This window comes from Chiloscyllium punctatum, chromosome 49, assembly GCF_047496795.1.
Source record: "Chiloscyllium punctatum isolate Juve2018m chromosome 49, sChiPun1.3, whole genome shotgun sequence".
Classification (NCBI taxonomy): domain Eukaryota; kingdom Metazoa; phylum Chordata; class Chondrichthyes; order Orectolobiformes; family Hemiscylliidae; genus Chiloscyllium; species Chiloscyllium punctatum.
The window spans coordinates 34,960,386-34,983,067 of NC_092787.1; the positions used below are offsets into that span (position 1 = coordinate 34,960,386).

At 43.7% G+C, this 22,682-nt stretch overlaps 12 non-coding genes across 12 annotated transcripts; all 12 read right to left on the minus strand.

The window, feature by feature from the left end:
- Positions 1-220: 220 nt before the first annotated feature.
- On the minus strand, positions 221-316 carry trnai-uau (transfer RNA isoleucine (anticodon UAU)). The gene is made up of 2 exons: positions 279-316; positions 221-256 (listed from the first exon to the last, which is right to left on the minus strand). It is a non-coding gene; the product is annotated as a tRNA-Ile (tRNA).
- A 1,431-nt stretch (positions 317-1,747) lies between these two features.
- On the minus strand, positions 1,748-1,843 carry trnai-uau (transfer RNA isoleucine (anticodon UAU)). The gene is made up of 2 exons: positions 1,806-1,843; positions 1,748-1,783 (listed from the first exon to the last, which is right to left on the minus strand). It is a non-coding gene; the product is annotated as a tRNA-Ile (tRNA).
- Positions 1,844-3,274: 1,431 nt separating this feature from the next.
- trnai-uau (transfer RNA isoleucine (anticodon UAU)) lies at positions 3,275-3,370 on the minus strand. The gene is made up of 2 exons: positions 3,333-3,370; positions 3,275-3,310 (listed from the first exon to the last, which is right to left on the minus strand). It is a non-coding gene; the product is annotated as a tRNA-Ile (tRNA).
- Positions 3,371-7,855: 4,485 nt separating this feature from the next.
- On the minus strand, positions 7,856-7,951 carry trnai-uau (transfer RNA isoleucine (anticodon UAU)). The gene is made up of 2 exons: positions 7,914-7,951; positions 7,856-7,891 (listed from the first exon to the last, which is right to left on the minus strand). It is a non-coding gene; the product is annotated as a tRNA-Ile (tRNA).
- A 2,958-nt stretch (positions 7,952-10,909) lies between these two features.
- trnai-uau (transfer RNA isoleucine (anticodon UAU)) lies at positions 10,910-11,005 on the minus strand. The gene is made up of 2 exons: positions 10,968-11,005; positions 10,910-10,945 (listed from the first exon to the last, which is right to left on the minus strand). It is a non-coding gene; the product is annotated as a tRNA-Ile (tRNA).
- Positions 11,006-12,436: 1,431 nt separating this feature from the next.
- trnaf-gaa (transfer RNA phenylalanine (anticodon GAA)) lies at positions 12,437-12,532 on the minus strand. Its single transcript has 2 exons — positions 12,495-12,532; positions 12,437-12,472 (listed from the first exon to the last, which is right to left on the minus strand). It is a non-coding gene; the product is annotated as a tRNA-Phe (tRNA).
- A 1,431-nt stretch (positions 12,533-13,963) lies between these two features.
- On the minus strand, positions 13,964-14,059 carry trnaf-gaa (transfer RNA phenylalanine (anticodon GAA)). Its single transcript has 2 exons — positions 14,022-14,059; positions 13,964-13,999 (listed from the first exon to the last, which is right to left on the minus strand). It is a non-coding gene; the product is annotated as a tRNA-Phe (tRNA).
- Positions 14,060-15,490: 1,431 nt separating this feature from the next.
- Positions 15,491-15,586, minus strand: trnai-uau (transfer RNA isoleucine (anticodon UAU)). The gene is made up of 2 exons: positions 15,549-15,586; positions 15,491-15,526 (listed from the first exon to the last, which is right to left on the minus strand). It is a non-coding gene; the product is annotated as a tRNA-Ile (tRNA).
- A 1,296-nt stretch (positions 15,587-16,882) lies between these two features.
- trnai-uau (transfer RNA isoleucine (anticodon UAU)) lies at positions 16,883-16,978 on the minus strand. The gene is made up of 2 exons: positions 16,941-16,978; positions 16,883-16,918 (listed from the first exon to the last, which is right to left on the minus strand). It is a non-coding gene; the product is annotated as a tRNA-Ile (tRNA).
- A 1,431-nt stretch (positions 16,979-18,409) lies between these two features.
- Positions 18,410-18,505, minus strand: trnai-uau (transfer RNA isoleucine (anticodon UAU)). Its single transcript has 2 exons — positions 18,468-18,505; positions 18,410-18,445 (listed from the first exon to the last, which is right to left on the minus strand). It is a non-coding gene; the product is annotated as a tRNA-Ile (tRNA).
- Positions 18,506-19,936: 1,431 nt separating this feature from the next.
- trnaf-gaa (transfer RNA phenylalanine (anticodon GAA)) lies at positions 19,937-20,032 on the minus strand. The gene is made up of 2 exons: positions 19,995-20,032; positions 19,937-19,972 (listed from the first exon to the last, which is right to left on the minus strand). It is a non-coding gene; the product is annotated as a tRNA-Phe (tRNA).
- A 1,431-nt stretch (positions 20,033-21,463) lies between these two features.
- trnai-uau (transfer RNA isoleucine (anticodon UAU)) lies at positions 21,464-21,559 on the minus strand. The gene is made up of 2 exons: positions 21,522-21,559; positions 21,464-21,499 (listed from the first exon to the last, which is right to left on the minus strand). It is a non-coding gene; the product is annotated as a tRNA-Ile (tRNA).
- Positions 21,560-22,682: the final 1,123 nt, after the last annotated feature.

The window sequence follows — 22,682 nt, forward strand, 5'->3', positions numbered from 1 at the left end:
AGGGCTTGCCGGCAATTTAAATCAAGCAGACCGCTGATTGGAAGCATTTTTGAGCTGAACAAGGTTACCGATTGACGTTCCTGCCCAGATATGTCTTGACGTTTCAAATATTCCCAGGATACGTTGTTTGACTGCCGAGACCTTTCTCAGGAAATGACATTTGCCAAACCAGAGAAACTGGAATTTTCCAAGAGACTCTTTGGTCACAAGTAGATAAAACTGCTCCAGGTGAGGTTCGAACTCACAACCTCAGCATCACGCACGCAGAAACACTGACATATAAGTACCGCGCGCTGACCGATTGCACCACTGGAGCCGCGCCGTCGCGGGCCTCCCGCGATAGCGAGTTATACTTCAGCGATTGAGAAATTGGCTGTGATGTAAGATTTTCCGGTTGTATTCACATCTGGTTCCTCACTTATTTGAGGAATTGGCTTCATTACACAGTGCTAAACTGGATTGATAATGAAAAATGCATTTTCAACATTTTCCTCGATTGTTCTCTGAGCCATTGAGGTCTTTAGTCAGTAGAAACCTTATAATCTCATTCTCGGTTAGCCTCAATTACTGATCTTATCTTCGGCACCAAGTTCCAGAAGTTGATCTTGCTCTGAGTTTTGGCATCACAGACAAATAGAAACACACCCTTCGCTCCAATCGGTCCATGCCGAGCAGATATCCTAATCTAACCTCGTCTGTATGCCAGCATTTGTCCTATACCCCTCTCAAGCCTTCCGATGTGAATGTGTTCAGAAAAGATTTACATGGATGTTGCCAGGTTTAAAGGACTTGAGCTAAAGGCCGCGGGTGAACAGTCTTGGGCTGTTTTCCCTGGATCATCGGAGGCTGAGTGGTGACCTTCAAACAACGTGTCTACGTGTACCTCAAATTTCAAAGAATTATGTGCCTGCAACCCTCGGTTCCTCAGGAGGGAATTTAACAGTGAGAGAAAGCCACTTGCGGTGGTTGGGGAACAATTTCGAATTTCTTTGACTTCACGTGTGAAGAAGATTATTGAACACTTAAGATTAAGAATGAAAAAAGCTGAGAGTTTTGAAAAGTTATACCCCGGTGAGTCACCCCAGCGGCCACTTGCGGTGGTTGGGGAACAATTTCGAATTTCTTTGACTTCACGTGTGAAGAAGATTATTGAACACCTAAGATTGAGTATGAAAACATCTGAGAGTTTTGAAAAGTTCGATCCGCGTGAGTCTGAAGTGAACCACATCACGGAGACGCAATTCCTACTTTACCCTGGTGCCTTAAAGGTTTGATCACATTCAGATGATGCTAGGTCCATTTCGTACACTCTGATCTCCGCCCAAGAAACCCACAAACAAGGTTCCGTCTTATTTGCATTTTGATCCTCTTCTTCTCAGCAGATCTTTATTTTAATCAGACAAATGTTCCAAGCAAAGCCGAATATAACATTCACACGGTTCAATGAGATCAATCTAATTCCTTTTTGATTACGACATCAACCTGTGTGAGTTTGTAGCCAGTTGAATAAAGAAATACCAACTAAACAGGGCTTGCCGGCAATTTAAATCAAGCAGACCGCTGATTGGAAGCATTTTTGAGCTGAACAAGGTTACCGATTGACGTTCCTGCCCAGATATGTCTTGACGTTTCAAATATTCCCAGGATACGTTGTTTGACTGCCGAGACCTTTCTCAGGAAATGACATTTGCCAAACCAGAGAAACTGGAATTTTCCAAGAGACTCTTTGGTCACGAGTAGATAAAACTGCTCCAGGTGAGGTTCGAACTCACAACCTCGGCATCACGCACGCAGAAACACTGACATATAAGTACCGCGCGCTGACCGATTGCGCCACTGGAGCCGCGCCGTCGCGAGCCTCCCAATATCGCGAGTTATACCTCAGCGATTGAGAAATTGGCTGTGATGTAAGATTTTCCGGTTGTATTCACATCTGGTTCCTCACTTATTTGAGGAATTGGCTTCATTACACAGTGCTAAACTGGATTGATAATGAAAAATGCATTTTCAACATTTTCCTCGATTGTTCTCTGAGCCATTGAGGTCTTTAGTCAGTAGAAACCTTATAATCTCATTCTCGGTTAGCCTCAATTACTGATCTTATCTTCGGCACCAAGTTCCAGAAGTTGATCTTGCTCTGAGTTTTGGCATCACAGACAAACAGAAACACACCCTTCGCTCCAATCGGTCCATGCCGAGCAGATATCCTAATCTAACCTCGTCTGTATGCCAGCATTTGTCCTATATCCCTCTCAAGCCTTCCGATGTGAATGTGTTCAGAAAAGATTTACATGGATGTTGCCAGGTTTAAAGGACTTGAGCTAAAGGCCGCGGGTGAACAGTCTTGGGCTGTTTTCCCTGGATCATCGGAGGCTGAGTGGTGACCTTCAAACAACGTGTCTACGTGTACCTCAAATTTCAAAGAATTATGTGCCTGCAACCCTCGGTTCCTCAGGAGGGAATTTAACAGTGAGAGAAAGCCACTTGCGGTGGTTGGGGAACAATTTCGAATTTCTTGACTTCACGTGTGAAGAAGATTATTGAACACTTAAGATTAAGAATGAAAAAAGCTGAGAGTTTTGAAAAGTTATAACCCCGGTGAGTCACCCCAGCGGCCACTTGCGGTGGTTGGGGAACAATTTCGAATTTCTTTGACTTCACGTGTGAAGAAGATTATTGAACACCTAAGATTGAGTATGAAAACATCTGAGAGTTTTGAAAAGTTCGATCCGCGTGAGTCTGAAGTGAACCACATCCCGGAGACGCAATTCCTACTTTACCCTGGTGCCTTAAAGGTTTGATCACATTCAGATGATGCTAGGTCCATTTCGTACACTCTGATCTCCGCCCAAGAAACCCACAAACAAGGTTCCGTCTTATTTGCATTTTGATCCTCTTCTTCTCAGCAGATCTTTATTTTAATCAGACAAATGTTCCAAGCAAAGCCGAATATAACATTCACACGGTTCAATGAGATCAATCTAATTCCTTTTTGATTACTACATCGACCTGTGTGAGTTTGTAGCCAGTTGAATAAAGAAATACCAACTAAACAGGGCTTGCCGGCAATTTAAATCAAGCAGACCGCTGATTGGAAGCATTTTTGAGCTGAACAAGGTTACCGATTGACGTTCCTGCCCAGATATGTCTTGACGTTTCAAATATTCCCAGGATACGTTGTTTGACTGCCGAGACATTTCTCAGGAAATGACATTTGCCAAACCAGAGAAACTGGAATTTTCCAAGAGACTCTTTGGTCACGAGTAGATAAAACTGCTCCAGGTGAGGCTCGAACTCACAACCTCGGCATTACGCACGCAGAAACACTGACATATAAGTACCGCGCGCTGACCGATTGCGCCACGGGAGCCGCGCCGTCGCGGGCCTCCCAATATCGCGAGTTATACCTCAGCGATTGAGAAATTGGCTGTGATGTCAGATTTTCCGGTTGTATTCACATCTGGTTCCTCACTTATTTGAGGAATTGGCTTCATTACACAGTGCTAAACTGGATTGATAATGAAAAATGCATTTTCAACATTTTCCTCGATTGTTCTCTGAGCCATTGAGGTCTTTAGTCAGTAGAAACCTTATAATCTCATTCTCGGTTAGCCTCAATTACTGATCTTATCTTCGGCACCAAGTTCCAGAAGTTGATCTTGCTCTGAGTTTTGGCATCACAGACAAATAGAAACACACCCTTCGCTCCAATCGGTCCATGCCGAGCAGATATCCTAATCTAACCTCGTCTGTATGCCAGCATTTGTCCTATATCCCTCTCAAGCCTTCCGATGTGAATGTGTTCAGAAAAGATTTACATGGATGTTGCCAGGTTTAAAGGACTTGAGCTAAAGGCCGCGGGTGAACAGTCTTGGGCTGTTTTCCCTGGATCATCGGAGGCTGAGTGGTGACCTTCAAACAACGTGTCTACGTGTACCTCAAATTTCAAAGAATTATGTGCCTGCAACCCTCGGTTCCTCAGGAGGGAATTTAACAGTGAGAGAAAGCCACTTGCGGTGGTTGGGGAACAATTTCGAATTTCTTTGACTTCACGTGTGAAGAAGATTATTGAACACTTAAGATTAAGAATGAAAAAAGCTGAGAGTTTTGAAAAGTTATACCCCGGTGAGTCACCCCAGCGGCCACTTGCGGTGGTTGGGGAACAATTTCGAATTTCTTTGACTTCACGTGTGAAGAAGATTATTGAACACCTAAGATTGAGTATGAAAACATCTGAGAGTTTTGAAAAGTTCGATCCGCGTGAGTCTGAAGTGAACCACATCCCGGAGACGCAATTCCTACTTTACCCTGGTGCCTTAAAGGTTTGATCACATTCAGATGATGCTAGGTCCATTTCGTACACTCTGATCTCCGCCCAAGAAACCCACAAACAAGGTTCCGTCTTATTTGCATTTTGATCCTCTTCTTCTCAGCAGATCTTTATTTTAATCAGACAAATGTTCCAAGCAAAGCCGAATATAACATTCACACGGTTCAATGAGATCAATCTAATTCCTTTTTGATTACGACATCGACCTGTGTGAGTTTGTAGCCAGTTGAATAAAGAAATACCAACTAAACAGGGCTTGCCGGCAATTTAAATCAAGCAGACCGCTGATTGGAAGCATTTTTGAGCTGAACAAGGTTACCGATTGACGTTCCTGCCCAGATATGTCTTGACGTTTCAAATATTCCCAGGATACGTTGTTTGACTGCCGAGACCTTTCTCAGGAAATGACATTTACCAAACCAGAGAAACTGGAATTTTCCAAGAGACTCTTTGGTCACTAGTAGATAAAACTGCTCCAGGTGAGGCTCTAACTAATAACCTCGGCATTACGCACGCAGAAACACTGACATATAAGTACCGCGCGCTGACCGATTGCGCCACTGGAGCCGCGCCGTCGCGGGTCTCCCAATATCGCGAGTTATACCTCAGCGATTGAGAAATTGGCTGTGATGTAAGATTTTCCGGTTGTATTCACATCTGGTTCCTCACTTATTTGAGGAATTGGCTTCATTACACAGTGCTAAACTGGATTGATAATGAAAAATGCATTTTCAACATTTTCCTCGATTGTTCTCTGAGCCATTGAGGTCTTTAGTCAGTAGAAACCTTATAATCTCATTCTCGGTTAGCCTCAATTACTGATCTTATCTTCGGCACCAAGTTCCAGAAGTTGATCTTGCTCTGAGTTTTGGCATCACAGACAAATAGAAACACACCCTTCGCTCCAATCGGTCCATGCCGAGCAGATATCCTAATCTAACCTCGTCTGTATGCCAGCATTTGTCCTATACCCCTCTCAAGCCTTCCGATGTGAATGTGTTCAGAAAAGATTTACATGGATGTTGCCAGGTTTAAAGGACTTGAGCTAAAGGCCGCGGGTGAACAGTCTTGGGCTGTTTTCCCTGGATCATCGGAGGCTGAGTGGTGACCTTCAAACAACGTGTCTACGTGTACCTCAAATTTCAAAGAATTATGTGCCTGCAACCCTCGGTTCCTCAGGAGGGAATTTAACAGTGAGAGAAAGCCACTTGCGGTGGTTGGGGAACAATTTCGAATTTCTTTGACTTCACGTGTGAAGAAGATTATTGAACACTTAAGATTAAGAATGAAAAAAGCTGAGAGTTTTGAAAAGTTATACCCCGGTGAGTCACCCCAGCGGCCACTTGCGGTGGTTGGGGAACAATTTCGAATTTCTTTGACTTCACGTGTGAAGAAGATTATTGAACACCTAAGATTGAGTATGAAAACATCTGAGAGTTTTGAAAAGTTCGATCCGCGTGAGTCTGATGTGAACCACATCCCGGAGACGCAATTCCTACTTTACCCTGGTGCCTTAAAGGTTTGATCACATTCAGATGATGCTAGGTCCATTTCGTACACTCTGATCTCCGCCCAAGAAACCCACAAACAAGGTTCCGTCTTATTTGCATTTTGATCCTCTTCTTCTCAGCAGATCTTTATTTTAATCAGACAAATGTTCCAAGCAAAGCCGAATATAACATTCACACGGTTCAATGAGATCAATCTAATTCCTTTTTGATTACGACATCGACCTGTGTGAGTTTGTAGCCAGTTGAATAAAGAAATACCAACTAAACAGGGCTTGCCGGCAATTTAAATCAAGCAGACCGCTGATTGGAAGCATTTTTGAGCTGAACAAGGTTACCGATTGACGTTCCTGCCCAGATATGTCTTGACGTTTCAAATATTCCCAGGATACGTTGTTTGACTGCCGAGACCTTTCTCAGGAAATGACATTTACCAAACCAGAGAAACTGGAATTTTCCAAGAGACTCTTTGGTCACAAGTAGATAAAACTGCTCCAGGTGAGGCTCTAACTAATAACCTCGGCATTACGCACGCAGAAACACTGACATATAAGTACCGCGCGCTGACCGATTGCGCCACTGGAGCCGCGCCGTCGCGGGCCTCCCAATATCGCGAGTTATACCTCAGCGATTGAGAAATTGGCTGTGATGTAAGATTTTCCGGTTGTATTCACATCTGGTTCCTCACTTATTTGAGGAATTGGCTTCATTACACAGTGCTAAACTGGATTGATAATGAAAAATGCATTTTCAACATTTTCCTCGATTGTTCTCTGAGCCATTGAGGTCTTTAGTCAGTAGAAACCTTATAATCTCATTCTCGGTTAGCCTCAATTACTGATCTTATCTTCGGCACCAAGTTCCAGAAGTTGATCTTGCTCTGAGTTTTGGCATCACAGACAAATAGAAACACACCCTTCGCTCCAATCGGTCCATGCCGAGCAGATATCCTAATCTAACCTCGTCTGTATGCCAGCATTTGTCCTATACCCCTCTCAAGCCTTCCGATGTGAATGTGTTCAGAAAAGATTTACATGGATGTTGCCAGGTTTAAAGGACTTGAGCTAAAGGCCGCGGGTGAACAGTCTTGGGCTGTTTTCCCTGGATCATCGGAGGCTGAGTGGTGACCTTCAAACAACGTGTCTACGTGTACCTCAAATTTCAAAGAATTATGTGCCTGCAACCCTCGGTTCCTCAGGAGGGAATTTAACAGTGAGAGAAAGCCACTTGCGGTGGTTGGGGAACAATTTCGAATTTCTTTGACTTCACGTGTGAAGAAGATTATTGAACACTTAAGATTAAGAATGAAAAAAGCTGAGAGTTTTGAAAAGTTATACCCCGGTGAGTCACCCCAGCGGCCACTTGCGGTGGTTGGGGAACAATTTCGAATTTCTTTGACTTCACGTGTGAAGAAGATTATTGAACACCTAAGATTGAGTATGAAAACATCTGAGAGTTTTGAAAAGTTCGATCCGCGTGAGTCTGAAGTGAACCACATCACGGAGACGCAATTCCTACTTTACCCTGGTGCCTTAAAGGTTTGATCACATTCAGATGATGCTAGGTCCATTTCGTACACTCTGATCTCCGCCCAAGAAACCCACAAACAAGGTTCCGTCTTATTTGCATTTTGATCCTCTTCTTCTCAGCAGATCTTTATTTTAATCAGACAAATGTTCCAAGCAAAGCCGAATATAACATTCACACGGTTCAATGAGATCAATCTAATTCCTTTTTGATTACGACATCAACCTGTGTGAGTTTGTAGCCAGTTGAATAAAGAAATACCAACTAAACAGGGCTTGCCGGCAATTTAAATCAAGCAGACCGCTGATTGGAAGCATTTTTGAGCTGAACAAGGTTACCGATTGACGTTCCTGCCCAGATATGTCTTGACGTTTCAAATATTCCCAGGATACGTTGTTTGACTGCCGAGACCTTTCTCAGGAAATGACATTTGCCAAACCAGAGAAACTGGAATTTTCCAAGAGACTCTTTGGTCACGAGTAGATAAAACTGCTCCAGGTGAGGTTCGAACTCACAACCTCGGCATCACGCACGCAGAAACACTGACATATAAGTACCGCGCGCTGACCGATTGCGCCACTGGAGCCGCGCCGTCGCGGGCCTCCCAATATCGCGAGTTATACCTCAGCGATTGAGAAATTGGCTGTGATGTAAGATTTTCCGGTTGTATTCACATCTGGTTCCTCACTTATTTGAGGAATTGGCTTCATTACACAGTGCTAAACTGGATTGATAATGAAAAATGCATTTTCAACATTTTCCTCGATTGTTCTCTGAGCCATTGAGGTCTTTAGTCAGTAGAAACCTTATAATCTCATTCTCGGTTAGCCTCAATTACTGATCTTATCTTCGGCACCAAGTTCCAGAAGTTGATCTTGCTCTGAGTTTTGGCATCACAGACAAATAGAAACACACCCTTCGCTCCAATCGGTCCATGCCGAGCAGATATCCTAATCTAACCTCGTCTGTATGCCAGCATTTGTCCTATACCCCTCTCAAGCCTTCCGATGTGAATGTGTTCAGAAAAGATTTACATGGATGTTGCCAGGTTTAAAGGACTTGAGCTAAAGGCCGCGGGTGAACAGTCTTGGGCTGTTTTCCCTGGATCATCGGAGGCTGAGTGGTGACCTTCAAACAACGTGTCTACGTGTACCTCAAATTTCAAAGAATTATGTGCCTGCAACCCTCGGTTCCTCAGGAGGGAATTTAACAGTGAGAGAAAGCCACTTGCGGTGGTTGGGGAACAATTTCGAATTTCTTTGACTTCACGTGTGAAGAAGATTATTGAACACTTAAGATTAAGAATGAAAAAAGCTGAGAGTTTTGAAAAGTTATACCCCGGTGAGTCACCCCAGCGGCCACTTGCGGTGGTTGGGGAACAATTTCGAATTTCTTTGACTTCACGTGTGAAGAAGATTATTGAACACCTAAGATTGAGTATGAAAACATCTGAGAGTTTTGAAAAGTTCGATCCGCGTGAGTCTGAAGTGAACCACATCCCGGAGACGCAATTCCTACTTTACCCTGGTGCCTTAAAGGTTTGATCACATTCAGATGATGCTAGGTCCATTTCGTACACTCTGATCTCCGCCCAAGAAACCCACAAACAAGGTTCCGTCTTATTTGCATTTTGATCCTCTTCTTCTCAGCAGATCTTTATTTTAATCAGACAAATGTTCCAAGCAAAGCCGAATATAACATTCACACGGTTCAATGAGATCAATCTAATTCCTTTTTGATTACGACATCGACCTGTGTGAGTTTGTAGCCAGTTGAATAAAGAAATACCAACTAAACAGGGCTTGCCGGCAATTTAAATCAAGCAGACCGCTGATTGGAAGCATTTTTGAGCTGAACAAGGTTACCGATTGACGTTCCTGCCCAGATATGTCTTGACGTTTCAAATATTCCCAGGATACGTTGTTTGACTGCCGAGACCTTTCTCAGGAAATGACATTTACCAAACCAGAGAAACTGGAATTTTCCAAGAGACTCTTTGGTCACTAGTAGATAAAACTGCTCCAGGTGAGGCTCTAACTAATAACCTCGGCATTACGCACGCAGAAACACTGACATATAAGTACCGCGCGCTGACCGATTGCGCCACTGGAGCCGCGCCGTCGCGGGCCTCCCAATATCGCGAGTTATACCTCAGCGATTGAGAAATTGGCTGTGATGTAAGATTTTCCGGTTGTATTCACATCTGGTTCCTCACTTATTTGAGGAATTGGCTTCATTACACAGTGCTAAACTGGATTGATAATGAAAAATGCATTTTCAACATTTTCCTCGATTGTTCTCTGAGCCATTGAGGTCTTTAGTCAGTAGAAACCTTATAATCTCATTCTCGGTTAGCCTCAATTACTGATCTTATCTTCGGCACCAAGTTCCAGAAGTTGATCTTGCTCTGAGTTTTGGCATCACAGACAAATAGAAACACACCCTTCGCTCCAATCGGTCCATGCCGAGCAGATATCCTAATCTAACCTCGTCTGTATGCCAGCATTTGTCCTATACCCCTCTCAAGCCTTCCGATGTGAATGTGTTCAGAAAAGATTTACATGGATGTTGCCAGGTTTAAAGGACTTGAGCTAAAGGCCGCGGGTGAACAGTCTTGGGCTGTTTTCCCTGGATCATCGGAGGCTGAGTGGTGACCTTCAAACAACGTGTCTACGTGTACCTCAAATTTCAAAGAATTATGTGCCTGCAACCCTCGGTTCCTCAGGAGGGAATTTAACAGTGAGAGAAAGCCACTTGCGGTGGTTGGGGAACAATTTCGAATTTCTTTGACTTCACGTGTGAAGAAGATTATTGAACACTTAAGATTAAGAATGAAAAAAGCTGAGAGTTTTGAAAAGTTATACCCCGGTGAGTCACCCCAGCGGCCACTTGCGGTGGTTGGGGAACAATTTCGAATTTCTTTGACTTCACGTGTGAAGAAGATTATTGAACACCTAAGATTGAGTATGAAAACATCTGAGAGTTTTGAAAAGTTCGATCCGCGTGAGTCTGAAGTGAACCACATCACGGAGACGCAATTCCTACTTTACCCTGGTGCCTTAAAGGTTTGATCACATTCAGATGATGCTAGGTCCATTTCGTACACTCTGATCTCCGCCCAAGAAACCCACAAACAAGGTTCCGTCTTATTTGCATTTTGATCCTCTTCTTCTCAGCAGATCTTTATTTTAATCAGACAAATGTTCCAAGCAAAGCCGAATATAACATTCACACGGTTCAATGAGATCAATCTAATTCCTTTTTGATTACGACATCAACCTGTGTGAGTTTGTAGCCAGTTGAATAAAGAAATACCAACTAAACAGGGCTTGCCGGCAATTTAAATCAAGCAGACCGCTGATTGGAAGCATTTTTGAGCTGAACAAGGTTACCGATTGACGTTCCTGCCCAGATATGTCTTGACGTTTCAAATATTCCCAGGATACGTTGTTTGACTGCCGAGACCTTTCTCAGGAAATGACATTTGCCAAACCAGAGAAACTGGAATTTTCCAAGAGACTCTTTGGTCACGAGTAGATAAAACTGCTCCAGGTGAGGTTCGAACTCACAACCTCGGCATCACGCACGCAGAAACACTGACATATAAGTACCGCGCGCTGACCGATTGCACCACTGGAGCCGCGCCGTCGCGGGCCTCCCAATATCGCGAGTTATACCTCAGCGATTGAGAAATTGGCTGTGATGTAAGATTTTCCGGTTGTATTCACATCTGGTTCCTCACTTATTTGAGGAATTGGCTTCATTACACAGTGCTAAACTGGATTGATAATGAAAAATGCATTTTCAACATTTTCCTCGATTGTTCTCTGAGCCATTGAGGTCTTTAGTCAGTAGAAACCTTATAATCTCATTCTCGGTTAGCCTCAATTACTGATCTTATCTTCGGCACCAAGTTCCAGAAGTTGATCTTGCTCTGAGTTTTGGCATCACAGACAAATAGAAACACACCCTTCGCTCCAATCGGTCCATGCCGAGCAGATATCCTAATCTAACCTCGTCTGTATGCCAGCATTTGTCCTATACCCCTCTCAAGCCTTCCGATGTGAATGTGTTCAGAAAAGATTTACATGGATGTTGCCAGGTTTAAAGGACTTGAGCTAAAGGCCGCGGGTGAACAGTCTTGGGCTGTTTTCCCTGGATCATCGGAGGCTGAGTGGTGACCTTCAAACAACGTGTCTACGTGTACCTCAAATTTCAAAGAATTATGTGCCTGCAACCCTCGGTTCCTCAGGAGGGAATTTAACAGTGAGAGAAAGCCACTTGCGGTGGTTGGGGAACAATTTCGAATTTCTTTGACTTCACGTGTGAAGAAGATTATTGAACACTTAAGATTAAGAATGAAAAAAGCTGAGAGTTTTGAAAAGTTATACCCCGGTGAGTCACCCCAGCGGCCACTTGCGGTGGTTGGGGAACAATTTCGAATTTCTTTGACTTCACGTGTGAAGAAGATTATTGAACACCTAAGATTGAGTATGAAAACATCTGAGAGTTTTGAAAAGTTCGATCCGCGTGAGTCTGAAGTGAACCACATCACGGAGACGCAATTCCTACTTTACCCTGGTGCCTTAAAGGTTTGATCACATTCAGATGATGCTAGGTCCATTTCGTACACTCTGATCTCCGCCCAAGAAACCCACAAACAAGGTTCCGTCTTATTTGCATTTTGATCCTCTTCTTCTCAGCAGATCTTTATTTTAATCAGACAAATGTTCCAAGCAAAGCCGAATATAACATTCACACGGTTCAATGAGATCAATCTAATTCCTTTTTGATTACGACATCAACCTGTGTGAGTTTGTAGCCAGTTGAATAAAGAAATACCAACTAAACAGGGCTTGCCGGCAATTTAAATCAAGCAGACCGCTGATTGGAAGCATTTTTGAGCTGAACAAGTTTACCGATTGACGTTCCTGCCCAGATATGTCTTGACGTTTCAAATATTCCCAGGATACGTTGTTTGACTGCCGAGACCTTTCTCAGGAAATGACATTTGCCAAACCAGAGAAACTGGAATTTTCCAAGAGACTCTTTGGTCACGAGTAGATAAAACTGCTCCAGGTGAGGTTCGAACTCACAACCTCGGCATCACGCACGCAGAAACACTGACATTTCAGTACCGCGCGCTGACCGATTGCGCCACTGGAGCCGCGCCGTCGCGGGCCTCCCAATATCGCGAGTTATACCTCAGCGATTGAGAAATTGGCTGTGATGTAAGATTTTCCGGTTGTATTCACATCTGGTTCCTCACTTATTTGAGGAATTGGCTTCATTACACAGTGCTAAACTGGATTGATAATGAAAAATGCATTTTCAACATTTTCCTCGATTGTTCTCTGAGCCATTGAGGTCTTTAGTCAGTAGAAACCTTATAATCTCATTCTCGGTTAGCCTCAATTACTGATCTTATCTTCGGCACCAAGTTCCAGAAGTTGATCTTGCTCTGAGTTTTGGCATCACAGACAAATAGAAACACACCCTTCGGTCCAATCGGTCCATGCCGAGCAGATATCCTAATCTAACCTCGTCTGTATGCCAGCATTTGTCCTATACCCCTCTCAAGCCTTCCGATGTGAATGTGTTCAGAAAAGATTTACATGGATGTTGCCAGGTTTAAAGGACTTGAGCTAAAGGCCGCGGGTGAACAGTCTTGGGCTGTTTTCCCTGGATCATCGGAGGCTGAGTGGTGACCTTCAAACAACGTGTCTACGTGTACCTCAAATTTCAAAGAATTATGTGCCTGCAACCCTCGGTTCCTCAGGAGGGAATTTAACAGTGAGAGAAAGCCACTTGCGGTGGTTGGGGAACAATTTCGAATTTCTTTGACTTCACGTGTGAAGAAGATTATTGAACACTTAAGATTAAGAATGAAAAAAGCTGAGAGTTTTGAAAAGTTATACCCCGGTGAGTCACCCCAGCGGCCACTTGCGGTGGTTGGGGAACAATTTCGAATTTCTTTGACTTCACGTGTGAAGAAGATTATTGAACACCTAAGATTGAGTATGAAAACATCTGAGAGTTTTGAAAAGTTCGATCCGCGTGAGTCTGAAGTGAACCACATCCCGGAGACCCAATTCCTACTTTACCCTGGTGCCATAAAGGTTTGATCACATTCAGATGATGATAGGTCCATTTCGTACACTCTGATCTCCGCCCAAGAAACCCACAAACAAGGGTCCGTCTTATTTGCATTTTGATCCTCTTCTTCTCAGCAGATCTTTATTTTAATCAGACAAATGTTCCAAGCAAAGCCGAATATAACATTCACACGGTTCAATGAGATCAATCTAATTCCTTTTTGATTACTACATCGACCTGTGTGAGTTTGTAGCCAGTTGAATAAAGAAATACCAACTAAACAGGGCTTGCCGGCAATTTAAATCAAGCAGACCGCTGATTGGAAGCATTTTTGAGCTGAACAAGGTTACCGATTGACGTTCCTGCCCAGATATGTCTTGACGTTTCAAATATTCCCAGGATACGTTGTTTGACTGCCGAGACCTTTCTCAGGAAATGACATTTGCCAAACCAGAGAAACTGGAATTTTCCAAGAGACTCTTTGGTCACGAGTAGATAAAACTGCTCCAGGTGAGGTTCGAACTCACAACCTCGGCATCACGCACGCAGAAACACTGACATTTCAGTACCGCGCGCTGACCGATTGCGCCACTGGAGCCGCGCCGTCGCGGGCCTCCCAATATCGCGAGTTATACCTCAGCGATTGAGAAATTGGCTGTGATGTAAGATTTTCCGGTTGTATTCACATCTGGTTCCTCACTTATTTGAGGAATTGGCTTCATTACACAGTGCTAAACTGGATTGATAATGAAAAATGCATTTTCAACATTTTCCTCGATTGTTCTCTGAGCCATTGAGGTCTTTAGTCAGTAGAAACCTTATAATCTCATTCTCGGTTAGCCTCAATTACTGATCTTATCTTCGGCACCAAGTTCCAGAAGTTGATCTTGCTCTGAGTTTTGGCATCACAGACAAATAGAAACACACCCTTCGGTCCAATCGGTCCATGCCGAGCAGATATCCTAATCTAACCTCGTCTGTATGCCAGCATTTGTCCTATACCCCTCTCAAGCCTTCCGATGTGAATGTGTTCAGAAAAGATTTACATGGATGTTGCCAGGTTTAAAGGACTTGAGCTAAAGGCCGCGGGTGAACAGTCTTGGGCTGTTTTCCCTGGATCATCGGAGGCTGAGTGGTGACCTTCAAACAACGTGTCTACGTGTACCTCAAATTTCAAAGAATTATGTGCCTGCAACCCTCGGTTCCTCAGGAGGGAATTTAACAGTGAGAGAAAGCCACTTGCGGTGGTTGGGGAACAATTTCGAATTTCTTTGACTTCACGTGTGAAGAAGATTATTGAACACTTAAGATTAAGAATGAAAAAAGCTGAGAGTTTTGAAAAGTTATACCCCGGTGAGTCACCCCAGCGGCCACTTGCGGTGGTTGGGGAACAATTTCGAATTTCTTTGACTTCACGTGTGAAGAAGATTATTGAACACCTAAGATTGAGTATGAAAACATCTGAGAGTTTTGAAAAGTTCGATCCGCGTGAGTCTGAAGTGAACCACATCCCGGAGACCCAATTCCTACTTTACCCTGGTGCCATAAAGGTTTGATCACATTCAGATGATGATAGGTCCATTTCGTACACTCTGATCTCCGCCCAAGAAACCCACAAACAAGGGTCCGTCTTATTTGCATTTTGATCCTCTTCTTCTCAGCAGATCTTTATTTTAATCAGACAAATGTTCCAAGCAAAGCCGAATATAACATTCACACGGTTCAATGAGATCAATCTAATTCCTTTTTGATTACTACATCGACCTGTGTGAGTTTGTAGCCAGTTGAATAAAGAAATACCAACTAAACAGGGCTTGCCGGCAATTTAAATCAAGCAGACCGCTGATTGGAAGCATTTTTGAGCTGAACAAGGTTACCGATTGACGTTCCTGCCCAGATATGTCTTGACGTTTCAAATATTCCCAGGATACGTTGTTTGACTGCCGAGACCTTTCTCAGGAAATGACATTTGCCAAACCAGAGAAACTGGAATTTTCCAAGAGACTCTTTGGTCACGAGTAGGTAAAACTGCTCCCGGTGACGCTCGAACTCACAACCTCGGCATTACGCACGCAGAAACACTGACATATAAGTACCGCGCGCTGACCGATTGCGCCACTGGAGCCGCGCCGTCGCGAGCCTCCCAATATCGCGAGTTATACCTCAGCGATTGAGAAATTGGCTGTGATGTAAGATTTTCCGGTTGTATTCACATCTGGTTCCTCACTTATTTGAGGAATTGGCTTCATTACACAGTGCTAAACTGGATTGATAAGGAAAAATGCATTTTCAACATTTTCCTCGATTGTTCTCTGAGCCATTGAGGTCTTTAGTCAGTAGAAACCTTATAATCTCATTCTCGGTTAGCCTCAATTACTGATCTTATCTTCGGCACCAAGTTCCAGAAGTTGATCTTGCTCTGAGTTTTGGCATCACAGACAAATAGAAACACACCCTTCGGTCCAATCGGTCCATGCCGAGCAGATATCCTAATCTAACCTCGTCTGTATGCCAGCATTTGTCCTATATCCCTCTCAAGCCTTCCGATGTGAATGTGTTCAGAAAAGATTTACATGGATGTTGCCAGGTTTAAAGGACTTGAGCTAAAGGCCGCGGGTGAACAGTCTTGGGCTGTTTTCCCTGGATCATGGGAGGCTGAGTGGTGACCTTCAAACAACGTGTCTACGTGTACCTCAAATTTCAAAGAATTATGTGCCTGCAACCCTCGGTTCCTCAGGAGGGAATTTAACAGTGAGAGAAAGCCACTTGCGGTGGTTGGGGAACAATTTCGAATTTCTTTGACTTCACGTGTGAAGAAGATTATTGAACACCTAAGATTGAGTATGAAAACATCTGAGAGTTTTGAAAAGTTCGATCCGCGTGAGTCTGAAGTGAACCACATCACGGAGACGCAATTCCTACTTTACCCTGGTGCCTTAAAGGTTTGATCACATTCAGATGATGCTAGGTCCATTTCGTACACTCTGATCTCCGCCCAAGAAACCCACAAACAAGGTTCCGTCTTATTTGCATTTTGATCCTCTTCTTCTCAGCAGATCTTTATTTTAATCAGACAAATGTTCCAAGCAAAGCCGAATATAACATTCACACGGTTCAATGAGATCAATCTAATTCCTTTTTGATTACGACATCAACCTGTGTGAGTTTGTAGCCAGTTGAATAAAGAAATACCAACTAAACAGGGCTTGCCGGCAATTTAAATCAAGCAGACCGCTGATTGGAAGCATTTTTGAGCTGAACAAGGTTACCGATTGACGTTCCTGCCCAGATATGTCTTGACGTTTCAAATATTGCCAGGATACGTTGTTTGACTGCCGAGACCTTTCTCAGGAAATGACATTTGCCAAACCAGAGAAACTGGAATTTTCCAAGAGACTCTTTGGTCACGAGTAGATAAAACTGCTCCAGGTGAGGTTCGAACTCACAACCTCGGCATCACGCACGCAGAAACACTGACATATAAGTACCGCGCGCTGACCGATTGCGCCACTGGAGCCGCGCCGTCGCGGGCCTCCCAATATCGCGAGTTATACCTCAGCGATTGAGAAATTGGCTGTGATGTCAGATTTTCCGGTTGTATTCACATCTGGTTCCTCACTTATTTGAGGAATTGGCTTCATTACACAGTGCTAAACTGGATTGATAATGAAAAATGCATTTTCAACATTTTCCTCGATTGTTCTCTGAGCCATTGAGGTCTTTAGTCAGTAGAAACCTTATAATCTCATTCTCGGTTAGCCTCAATTACTGATCTTATCTTCGGCACCAAGTTCCAGAAGTTGATCTTGCTCTGAGTTTTGGCATCACAGACAAATAGAAACACACCCTTCGCTCCAATCGGTCCATGCCGAGCAGATATCCTAATCTAACCTCGTCTGTATGCCAGCATTTGTCCTATACCCCTCTCAAGCCTTCCGATGTGAATGTGTTCAGAAAAGATTTACATGGATGTTGCCAGGTTTAAAGGACTTGAGCTAAAGGCCGCGGGTGAACAGTCTTGGGCTGTTTTCCCTGGATCATCGGAGGCTGAGTGGTGACCTTCAAACAACGTGTCTACGTGTACCTCAAATTTCAAAGAATTATGTGCCTGCAACCCTCGGTTCCTCAGGAGGGAATTTAACAGTGAGAGAAAGCCACTTGCGGTGGTTGGGGAACAATTTCGAATTTCTTTGACTTCACGTGTGAAGAAGATTATTGAACACTTAAGATTAAGAATGAAAAAAGCTGAGAGTTTTGAAAAGTTATACCCCGGTGAGTCACCCCAGCGGCCACTTGCGGTGGTTGGGGAACAATTTCGAATTTCTTTGACTTCACGTGTGAAGAAGATTATTGAACACCTAAGATTGAGTATGAAAACATCTGAGAGTTTTGAAAAGTTCGATCCGCGTGAGTCTGAAGTGAACCACATCCCGGAGACGCAATTCCTACTTTACCCTGGTGCCATAAAGGTTTGATCACATTCAGATGATGATAGGTCCATTTCGTACACTCTGATCTCCGCCCAAGAAACCCACAAACAAGGTTCCGTCTTATTTGCATTTTGATCCTCTTCTTCTCAGCAGATCTTTATTTTAATCAGACAAATGTTCCAAGCAAAGCCGAATATAACATTCACACGGTTCAATGAGATCAATCTAATTCCTTTTTGATTACTACATCGACCTGTGTGAGTTTGTAGCCAGTTGAATAAAGAAATACCAACTAAACAGGGCTTGCCGGCAATTTAAATCAAGCAGACCGCTGATTGGAAGCATTTTTGAGCTGAACAAGGTTACCGATTGACGTTCCTGCCCAGATATGTCTTGACGTTTCAAATATTCCCAGGATACGTTGTTTGACTGCCGAGACCTTTCTCAGGAAATGACATTTGCCAAACCAGAGAAACTGGAATTTTCCAAGAGACTCTTTGGTCACGAGTAGGTAAAACTGCTCCCGGTGACGCTCGAACTCACAACCTCGGCATTACGCATGCAGAAACACTGACATATAAGTACCGCGCGCTGACCGATTGCGCCACTGGAGCCGCGCCGTCGCGAGCCTCCCAATATCGCGAGTTATACCTCAGCGATTGAGAAATTGGCTGTGATGTAAGATTTTCCGGTTGTATTCACATCTGGTTCCTCACTTATTTGAGGAATTGGCTTCATTACACAGTGCTAAACTGGATTGATAAGGAAAAATGCATTTTCAACATTTTCCTCGATTGTTCTCTGAGCCATTGAGGTCTTTAGTCAGTAGAAACCTTATAATCTCATTCTCGGTTAGCCTCAATTACTGATCTTATCTTCGGCACCAAGTTCCAGAAGTTGATCTTGCTCTGAGTTTTGGCATCACAGACAAATAGAAACACACCCTTCGGTCCAATCGGTCCATGCCGAGCAGATATCCTAATCTAACCTCGTCTGTATGCCAGCATTTGTCCTATATCCCTCTCAAGCCTTCCGATGTGAATGTGTTCAGAAAAGATTTACATGGATGTTGCCAGGTTTAAAGGACTTGAGCTAAAGGCCGCGGGTGAACAGTCTTGGGCTGTTTTCCCTGGATCATGGGAGGCTGAGTGGTGACCTTCAAACAACGTGTCTACGTGTACCTCAAATTTCAAAGAATTATGTGCCTGCAACCCTCGGTTCCTCAGGAGGGAATTTAACAGTGAGAGAAAGCCACTTGCGGTGGTTGGGGAACAATTTCGAATTTCTTTGACTTCACGTGTGAAGAAGATTATTGAACACTTAAGATTAAGAATGAAAAAAGCTGAGAGTTTTGAAAAGTTATACCCCGGTGAGTCACCCCAGCGGCCACTTGCGGTGGTTGGGGAACAATTTCGAATTTCTTTGACTTCACGTGTGAAGAAGATTATTGAACACCTAAGATTGAGTATGAAAACATCTGAGAGTTTTGAAAAGTTCGATCCGCGTGAGTCTGAAGTGAACCACATCCCGGAGACGCAATTCCTACTTTACCCTGGTGCCTTAAAGGTTTGATCACATTCAGATGAGGCTCGGTCCATTTCGTACACTCTGATCTCCGCCCAAGAAACCCACAAACAAGGTTCCGTCTTATTTGCATTTTGATCCTCTTCTTCTCAGCAGATCTTTATTTTAATCAGACAAATGTTCCAAGCAAAGCCGAATATAACATTCACACGGTTCAATGAGATCAATCTAATTCCTTTTTGATTACTACATCGACCTGTGTGAGTTTGTAGCCAGTTGAATAAAGAAATACCAACTAAACAGGGCTTGCCGGCAATTTAAATCAAGCAGACCGCTGATTGGAAGCATTTTTGAGCTGAACAAGGTTACCGATTGACGTTCCTGCCCAGATATGTCTTGACGTTTCAAATATTCCCAGGATACGTTGTTTGACTGCCGAGACCTTTCTCAGGAAATGACATTTGCCAAACCAGAGAAACTGGAATTTTCCAAGAGACTCTTTGGTCACGAGTAGATAAAACTGCTCCAGGTGAGGCTCGAACTCACAACCTCGGCATTACGCACACAGAAACACTGACATTTCAGTACCGCGCGCTGACCGATTGCGCCACTGGAGCCGCGCCGTCGCGGGCCTCCCAATATCGCGAGTTATACCTCAGCGATTGAGAAATTGGCTGTGATGTAAGATTTTCCGGTTGTATTCACATCTGGTTCCTCACTTATTTGAGGAATTGGCTTCATTACACAGTGCTAAACTGGATTGATAATGAAAAATGCATTTTCAACATTTTCCTCGATTGTTCTCTGAGCCATTGAGGTCTTTAGTCAGTAGAAACCTTATAATCTCATTCTCGGTTAGCCTCAATTACTGATCTTATCTTCGGCACCAAGTTCCAGAAGTTGATCTTGCTCTGAGTTTTGGCATCACAGACAAATAGAAACACACCCTTCGGTCCAATCGGTCCATGCCGAGCAGATATCCTAATCTAACCTCGTCTGTATGCCAGCATTTGTCCTATACCCCTCTCAAGCCTTCCGATGTGAATGTGTTCAGAAAAGATTTACATGGATGTTGCCAGGTTTAAAGGACTTGAGCTAAAGGCCGCGGGTGAACAGTCTTGGGCTGTTTTCCCTGGATCATCGGAGGCTGAGTGGTGACCTTCAAACAACGTGTCTACATGTACCTCAAATTTCAAAGAATTATGTGCCTGCAACCCTCGGTTCCTCAGGAGGGAATTTAACAGTGAGAGAAAGCCACTTGCGGTGGTTGGGGAACAATTTCGAATTTCTTTGACTTCACGTGTGAAGAAGATTATTGAACACTTAAGATTAAGAATGAAAAAAGCTGAGAGTTTTGAAAAGTTATACCCCGGTGAGTCACTCCAGCGGCCACTTGCGGTGGTTGGGGAACAATTTCGAATTTCTTTGACTTCACGTGTGAAGAAGATTATTGAACACCTAAGATTGAGTATGAAAACATCTGAGAGTTTTGAAAAGTTCGATCCGCGTGAGTCTGAAGTGAACCACATCCCGGAGACGCAATTCCTACTTTACCCTGGTGCCTTAAAGGTTTGATCACATTCAGATGAGGCTCGGTCCATTTCGTACACTCTGATCTCCGCCCAAGAAACCCACAAACAAGGTTCCGTCTTATTTGCATTTTGATCCTCTTCTTCTCAGCAGATCTTTATTTTAATCAGACAAATGTTCCAAGCAAAGCCGAATATAACATTCACACGGTTCAATGAGATCAATCTAATTCCTTTTTGATTACTACATCGACCTGTGTGAGTTTGTAGCCAGTTGAATAAAGAAATACCAACTAAACAGGGCTTGCCGGCAATTTAAATCAAGCAGACCGCTGATTGGAAGCATTTTTGAGCTGAACAAGGTTACCGATTGACGTTCCTGCCCAGATATGTCTTGACGTTTCAAATATTCCCAGGATACGTTGTTTGACTGCCGAGACCTTTCTCAGGAAATGACATTTGCCAAACCAGAGAAACTGGAATTTTCCAAGAGACTCTTTGGTCACAAGTAGATAAAACTGCTCCAGGTGAGGTTCGAACTCACAACCTCGGCATCACGCACGCAGAAACACTGACATATAAGTACCGCGCGCTGACCGATTGCGCCACTGGAGACGCGCCGTCGCGGGCCTCCCGCGATAGCGAGTTATACTTCAGCGATTGAGAAATTGGCTGTGATGTCAGATTTTCCGGTTGTATTCACATCTGGTTCCTCACTTATTTGAGGAATTGGCTTCATTACACAGTGCTAAACTGGATTGATAAGGAAAAATGCATTTTCAACATTTTCCTCGATTGTTCTCTGAGCCATTGAGGTCTTTAGTCAGTAGAAACCTTATAATCTCATTCTCGGTTAGCCTCAATTACTGATCTTATCTTCGGCACCAAGTTCCAGAAGTTGATCTTGCTCTGAGTTTTGGCATCACAGACAAATAGAAACACACCCTTCGCTCCAATCGGTCCATGCCGAGCAGATATCCTAATCTAACCTCGTCTGTATGCCAGCATTTGTCCTATATCCCTCTCAAGCCTTCCGATATGAATGTGTTCAGAAAAGATTTACATGGATGTTGCCAGGTTTAAAGGACTTGAGCTAAAGGCCGCGGGTGAACAGTCTTGGGCTGTTTTCCCTGGATCATCGGAGGCTGAGTGGTGACCTTCAAACAACGTGTCTACGTGTACCTCAAATTTCAAAGAATTATGTGCCTGCAACCCTCGGTTCCTCAGGAGGGAATTTAACAGTGAGAGAAAGCCACTTGCGGTGGTTGGGGAACAATTTCGAATTTCTTTGACTTCACGTGTGAAGAAGATTATTGAACACTTAAGATTAAGAATGAAAAAAGCTGAGAGTTTTGAAAAGTTATACCCCGGTGAGTCACCCCAGCGGCCACTTGCGGTGGTTGGGGAACAATTTCGAATTTCTTTGACTTCACGTGTGAAGAAGATTATTGAACACCTAAGATTGAGTATGAAAACATCTGAGAGTTTTGAAAAGTTCGATCCGCGTGAGTCTGAAGTGAACCACATCCCGGAGACGCAATTCCTACTTTACCCTGGTGCCTTAAAGGTTTGATCACATTCAGATGATGCTCGGTCCATTTCGTACACTCTGATCTCCGCCCAAGAAACCCACAAACAAGGTTCCGTCTTATTTGCATTTTGATCCTCTTCTTCTCAGCAGATCTTTATTTTAATCAGACAAATGTTCCAAGCAAAGCCGAATATAACATTCACACGG